General features: G+C 49.7%; 1 non-coding gene across 1 annotated transcript; it reads right to left on the bottom strand.

Moving 5' to 3' along the window:
- Window positions 1-6,301: 6,301 nt before the first annotated feature.
- On the bottom strand, window positions 6,302-6,407 carry LOC111813088. The gene has a single exon (XR_002818425.1). It is a non-coding gene; the product is annotated as a U6 spliceosomal RNA (small nuclear RNA).
- Window positions 6,408-6,982: the final 575 nt, after the last annotated feature.

The raw sequence follows: 6,982 nt of genomic DNA, 5'->3' as shown, positions 1-6,982 counted from the left end.
AAAGAAGAGAGAGAAAAAAAATTAAGCATGAACTTCTCCTTTCAATAGACAAGCAGAAATCAGCAGTACAATTATCCAAGCTCTCTGGTGTTTATGCATATATATTTCTTTTTCTCTTCCTTCTTTGTTTTTACTTTTCCCTCACCCCAGTTCTTTCTCTTTGAAAAATTTCATTCCCTTTTACAGTATCACAGTGGATTTTATTTACTCTTTCATGTTCTTATACTAAGGAGACAAAATGATGTTCACATATGCAGGTCTGATTTATTTCACTTATGAGTATGGTCTCTAATTGCATCCATTTGTCTATAAAGGCTTCGAGTTTATTTTTTTATAGCTAAGTAATACTCCATTATATAAAAATACTACATCTTTTTTATCCATCCCTTAGTTGATGGGCATTTGGGTTGTTTCCAAGATTTATCTATGACAAATTGTGCTGCTATAAACATGGGTGCACATATACCGTTATTCTTCCAAAATCCGGAGAAGTCCACTGCAGTTTTTTTTTTTCCCCAGTGGAAGGGAGAGCAAGTTGTCCATCAATATAGAGGCAAGATCCACATGTGTCCCAGGAACTTCAGCTCAGCGGCATCCCTGAGCCCCTGGGGATCTCCCCCTTACCTGCAGGCACAGGTCTCAGAGCTTCTCAAGTGCCATCTCCTCTCACTCAGCAGGTCCAGCCTGCATGATAGCACCAGCCTGGCCACTCAGTGTGGTGTTGCTTGTGCTGCTCAGTCACCAGGTCCCTTCTGTCAAGACCTATCCTAGCAGCAGAGCTGGTACAACCTGGAGGCCAGACAGGGCATCCTGCTGACCCCACTGCGAGCTCAAGCGAGCTAGCTCCTTGTGGTAGCTGTTGGGACAAGGCCGCCTGCATTGCCAGGGGCTGTGGCACCACATGGATGTTCCTTTGGGGGAAAGATCCCACATCTGCAGAGCATGGGGAGCCACCTCTAGTGCATGTGTAATAAATAATTCATGGTCACTGTCCAGGATCATCCTGCCTCTGCACAGGGAGCACAGTCAGGTTACATGGAAAGCACAGAGAATGTAAGTCCTCGCCTCTGCATCTGTTCTCGGTGGATCTTCAAGTGAGAGAAAGTTTGTTTTCTCAAACAAGGCAGCAGAGGCTGCTGCAGGTGGCAAAGGGACTCAGGGGTTTGAGGCTCTCAGATTCACCTGTGTTATCATTACACTCTCAGGACCATTCTTATTTTCATTAAAACCTTATTAGCTTTGCATATAGGGTCCGGCAAGGCCATGGGATCAATTGATATTGTCATCTTGCCTTGCGTGGGATTGAGTTAAAATGTGGTGTGGGTGAAATTTAGGGCTTGATTTCCAGCTGTGTCTTCTGTGGGGTGAAGAAAGGTTGGACATTTCTTTAGGACTTTTTTTTTTTTTTTTTTTGTAAGACTCTGATTCTCTGAGGATACTTTGACCTGATCAGAACTTGCCATTTCCTTCCTGGAAACTCTCCAGCAGAGTTGGAAATCATCAGGCAACCCCACTCTTCGTCATGGGATGAGTTGCTATGGTCATGAGCTGTGGCCACTTGGACAACCAAAGTCTTGCTTTCAGTTGATATTTCATCCAAGGCAGATTCAGGTGACAACATAGGTGATGTAGATGCCTTTGCATGCAGTGGGCCTCCAGGACCTCAGTTCCCATGGCCACAAGGTCATTGCTGTGGCCAGCCAGAGGCTCAGCCCATCCCTGAATTCTGCCTGGTTTCTGGGACACTTCTGGTGTTCAGGGCTGCCCCATTCTGGGTCTACTTAGGAAAGTGGTCTGCAGAGGAAAGGGACATAAAGATTTAGGAGGACTGGAGGGCAGAAAGGGGGAGGGAAAGGAGGTAACCTGGGGTAATAGCTCAGGGACAGCCACCAGCTCAGAGCTGGAGGAACAAAGGGAGGGAGTGGCATCTGCTCCTGACTGGTGGCCACGGAACACTGACTGTTAGCCACAGGCTACCACAGCTGCTTCTGTGGTGTCACAACAAAGACAAAAGAACGAACACCAGTGTTTCCCACCCTGAACCTCACTGTCCTGCTAGTTTATCCTGGCATCCGGAGCCTATAGAAGGGCTGCCCCGATAGCTCAGCAGACTAAAACACCTGCTTAGGCAGGTGCAGGGATCAGGGTTTGATCCTTGGCACCATGTGCAGTGCCAGCCCTGGCCCCGGGGTTGTGCTGAGTCAGCAACTGAGACTGGGCATGGTGGTGCATGCCTGTAATCCCAGTGCCTGGGAGGCTGAAAATAAGAGAATCGCTATAAGTCTCATCTATGTAGTGAGAACCTGTAGACCCTGTTTAAAAAAAAGAAAAAAGCCAATGGAACTGGAATTCTGGATGTCACTGGATAAGATCCAAGGAGGGCCCCCCAAAGAGACAGGGTACTCAACTCACCTCAACCTAGGTTGTGGACTTGCTGACTTACATTACAGAAAGGAATTGCAGGAAACATCAGCGAGAGGCATAGATTGCAGAAAGAAACACGCAGAATTGAGTATGGGTGTTCCTAGAATGAGCTGTGTGTTGTCTGAGGCTGGGTTTTTATGCGGTCTTGGGTGTGTGTCAGGCCACCCGCTCGGTGAGCTAGGTTAGGAAGCAAACCCATCGTGTGTGTCTGTAGTTACGAGATGCGGCCTGCTGACCAGCATTGCCTCCTGGAGGGTGAAGGTCTGTGTGGGCTTGGGGAATGGTTAGAACAGAATGACCTCACGTGAAGTTCATATATGCAGGCTTGTTGTATTTTTAAGACCTTTAGGGACTTTTTTTGGAGTGAATTTCCAAGAAGAGTGCCACATTGTAACTATGGGTAATTTTTACTGAATCCTGAAGATGTACTTTTAAAAAACGTACAATTTTATTTTATTTTATTATTTATTTATTTGGTCCCAGGGATCGACCTCAGGACCTTACACTTGCCAGGCAGATACTTAGGCCACTGAGCTATCTCCTCAGCTCTAAAGGCATAATTTTATTTATTTATTTATTTATTTATTTATTTATTTAGTGGTACCGGGGATTGAACTCAGGACCCTGTGCTTTCCAGGCAAACACTTATTCTACTGAGCTGTCTCCCCGGTCCCTAAGGCACAATTTTAAAATCATGATTTTGCTCATCTCCTTTCTATTTACAATACCTTGATTTCTCCCACACTATCTCTAAGATGTCCAGGAAGTGTGGCTGCTGGGCTCTAGCATCCCCCAGAATGGGGTCACCCAACAGGATCAAAGTGACAATGGGACAGTGACCAGTGCAGTGGGACAGAACTTGCCTTTTGTCTGAGACAAATCAGGTCAGACCAGCTCTGCCCTTCCCAGTGTGTCACATGGAGAGGGACAATATCTGTGACTTTCCTCATGAGTAAAGGGAGAACCATTCTTGAGAGTGAGGATTAAATTAAGTAAAGCCAAAGGGCCTGTCCCATGCCTGGCACTTCACATGTCCTCCCTGAGCAAACCTGCTTCTTGTGAACACGCGCTGAGCTTGCACAGCTGTCTCAGCCTTCCAACCTCAGCTTCTTGGAAACGAAGGGGCCAGGCTGAGGCTCAGTGAGCATGGTGTCTCTTACAGGAAATGGGCAGGTGGAGCCTGGAAGGAGAGCCGGGGAAGCTCGGGATACATCTGACCTTTCTGTGCCTTCGCTCGAATGTCAAACAGCTCACACCTCGGCATCCTCAACATCCCTTGTATCTGCAGGCGAACAGTCGCCCCTGGCAACACTGACCTGGGCTCTGTTCTGTTTGATGTGCTCGCTTTCAACGCCTCTCAGTGGACAGGAAATTGCCACGGGCAGTGCGCTTCACACACTGTGATCCAGGCAAAAAGACACTTCAAATTACAGCCATCACGAAGATTAGATTGGGGCGTTCTGGGGCCTTCTAGGAGATGAGTGCCTGGGCTACAAGGATTGTGAGGTTTGGACTGGAATGAGGAATTTCAGCCTGTTGGAACTCGGGTGTACTTGTAGGAGCCAGGATCCCTGGGAGGCGCTGTAGCTCAATTGTTAATGGCTTCGAGGCTTCGGATCCCCCACTCTGCCATATACTATCCTTTAGGGTTATTTAGACTCTCTGACTCAGTTTCCTCCTTTGTAAAGGAAGGTTAATGATACCTACTGTAATTGACACACACTATTTCGATCCTCCACCATTTTAGGGAGCTGAGCCTCTTACCTGTCCCAGGCCAGGAGATTCAGGCATGGTTACTCATCCCAGCCTCCAGCCTCCTGCTCCCTCTTTAGGAGCAACTTAAAGGCCAACCAGACCCATCATGATTAGCAATGGGTCCAAGGAATGTGCCAATCAGAGTTGGTGCCTGGGGTTTGGCGTGTGGCTATCGGATGCAAGAGAGCAGCTTTTTCTTTCCTGTGACATACCAGTCAGGGTAACGCAAGCTTGGAGTTGTGAGTGCTTGTGGTCGCTGGTCCCTTGCTTGCTTGCTCCATGAAGAATTCAGGGAGTAGAGGGGAAGAGAGAGTCATTCTCTCTCATGGTCAGCTCTGCCCACATGGGGAGGGAAGCAAAGGGACACTTCTGCGAAGGGGCCTGGAGCGTCTGTAGAGTCCTGGGTGGTCACACAGAGCTTTGAATGTGGGGACTGCTTGTGGAGGTGACAGTCTTAGAGGTCACCCTGTGTGTGAGGTGCCCAGGGGGCAGCAGCACCAGGAAGCTGTTCTTACACCAGGGGATACGTGGGAGGGAGCAGTGTTCTGGGCTCAGTGACACCTGGAGCCTCGGAGGAGGGGCTGTCCCAGAAGCTGGGGTCAGGGCAGGGACAGCACTGCTAAGGGCCCCTCCTCTGTTGAGCCTTCAGGTTCTGCGGGTGCCACCTGCTGGCCCTGTCTGGAAGCCAGTGACCAAGACACCCTTGATACGGCCCATAAAGTCCCCTCTTCCCTGCTCTTGGTTCAGAGCAGGACAGAAGGGGAGATGGCTCAGGGTCATGGGGAGCAACTGCCATAGGAGGTTCCCAACAATGTTAATGTTGTCATCTCTGGGTGACACTTGGGGATACCGGACCTTTTGTACTTTGGTGTTACTTTAAAACACCAAGGAACCATATTAAAACAATGAAGTTGTGTATTGTAAATAACCAGAGCAAGGAGGCTGGGAAGCCATACAGGAACCCTGCAGAGGCCCATCCTCAGGGCACAAGGTGGGTGAGAAGCAGGTGTGCTTAATCTCTTGACACCTCCGGGAAGGACGGTCTGGCAGTGCAATGGTGCTTTTGGACAGAGGGGCTTGGAGCCCAGAGACTGTGTTGGGGCTCAGCTCCTGGTCTGTCACCTGACCCTGAGCAGGTTCCGCCTCTCCAGCCTTGGTGTCCCTGTCCTGTGCAAGGGTGCACCTAGGACAGCACTCTCCTGCTGCTGCTGCTGCTGCTGCTGCTGCTGCTGCTGCTGCTGCTGGGAGTCCCAGGAAGAAAGAAGGCAGTGGTGCCATCAAGAGGGGACATTGGCTTCTCGTCAGAGCCAGCCAGCCCCAGATGGTCACTGGAAAGAAAGAGTGCAGAGAAGCTAGAGAGTGCCGGGAGCTTCCAGGGTGACTAAAGCTGATGTGGGGGTAGGTGAGAGACCATGGAGTGGTGCAGCCATCTGCGGGGAGACAAAGGGGTCGGAGGACAGAGGTGAAGCTGGCAGCCAGCGTGGTACAGAGTCCGAGCCTGCACACTGCCCTGGTGTGGATGCGTGACGCAGACAGCTCCTTTGCTTCTCTGAGCCTCAGTTCCCCTTGCTAAAGAATGAAGGAATTGAATGAATAATCTCTGTGCTCTATAGGCCTGTGGGTCCACATCAGCTGGGGAATCTGGGCAGAAGTTTCCATTATCATTGCCATTAAGATCATCACTATCAGCCCCACGCCATCCATGTGTTTGCTATCATTGTCTTCACCCCCAACGTCATCTTCATCCTCCCAGACCTGGGAGAGGACCCTTTGGAGGGGAACCTGCTATGCCAAGTTCGGGAGGTTGGTTCACCCAGGGTACAGGGAGGCTGCAGGACTGGGCAGCTCTACCCAGGGCATCTAGGGAGCTGGGAGCAGCTGAAGGACAAGGAGCCCAGGCCCTGGAAGCCGACACAGCCCTGGCCTGGTCTCCAGCCTCTACTAGGCTGGCAGATGAGAGCAGCAGGGCCCATGTGGGGCAGGCTGGGAGGATGGGCGGCCCTGAGGATGGCCCAGGCCGCTCATCTGGGCTTTAGAGCCAGACTCTCCACGTGAAAGCTCCAGCGCAGTGCTTGTTTTGTTAGTTTTATTTTCAAGGTCACATGACTTTAATGTAGGTCATAAAAATACGGAATGCTCCTGAACTTGCATATCATCCTTGTGCAGGGGCCATTCTAATCTTCTCTGTATCAGTCCAGTTTTAGTACTTGTGCTGCCAAAGAGAGCAGTCCAGCATCTTTTGACCCTAAAAGTGTGTCTAGGCCCCAAGGTAATTTCTCTGATAATCAGGATCCTTTTTGCCAAGTAGGGTTCAGGACATCTTCCATCCAAACTGCCTAAGGATAGGAGAAGATGGTTTTTCAGGCTTGTATCTGGTAATCTGAAAGACTAATTTGAAGATAATATGCAATAGAACAACCGTGGTTGAATTCCTGTTAGTTTGTTTAGTGAAATTCTGTATCATTTCTCATTGTTTTTACTGTTTTTTATTCTCTTAAAAAAGAGGAGACCATGGCTCTTGCTGTGTTGTCCCGTTAGACTTGAAGAAACATTTGTGAACAGTGGGTAGGGTGCTGGGGCCTGTGTCCAGCCTGCACCATGCACCTTGCATACTCCGTCCTGTGGCCCCATGACAGCAGCCTCTGGGAAAGAGCTTCTCTCTCCCCTTCAGAGATGAGGAAACAGGTTCAGGGAGTGAGTTTCCTCACTGCAGGGCACTTGGCTGTTACACGGCCAACAGGACTTGGACTCTCATTCAGGCTGACTCTGAAGACTGGGCCTTTAGCTGCTCTGTGCTGCTTTT

This window comes from Octodon degus, unplaced genomic scaffold (assembly GCF_000260255.1).
Source record: "Octodon degus isolate 3935 unplaced genomic scaffold, OctDeg1.0 scaffold00163, whole genome shotgun sequence".
In the NCBI taxonomy this organism is placed as follows: domain Eukaryota; kingdom Metazoa; phylum Chordata; class Mammalia; order Rodentia; family Octodontidae; genus Octodon; species Octodon degus.
This window is presented reverse-complemented; position numbering and strand designations above follow the sequence as displayed.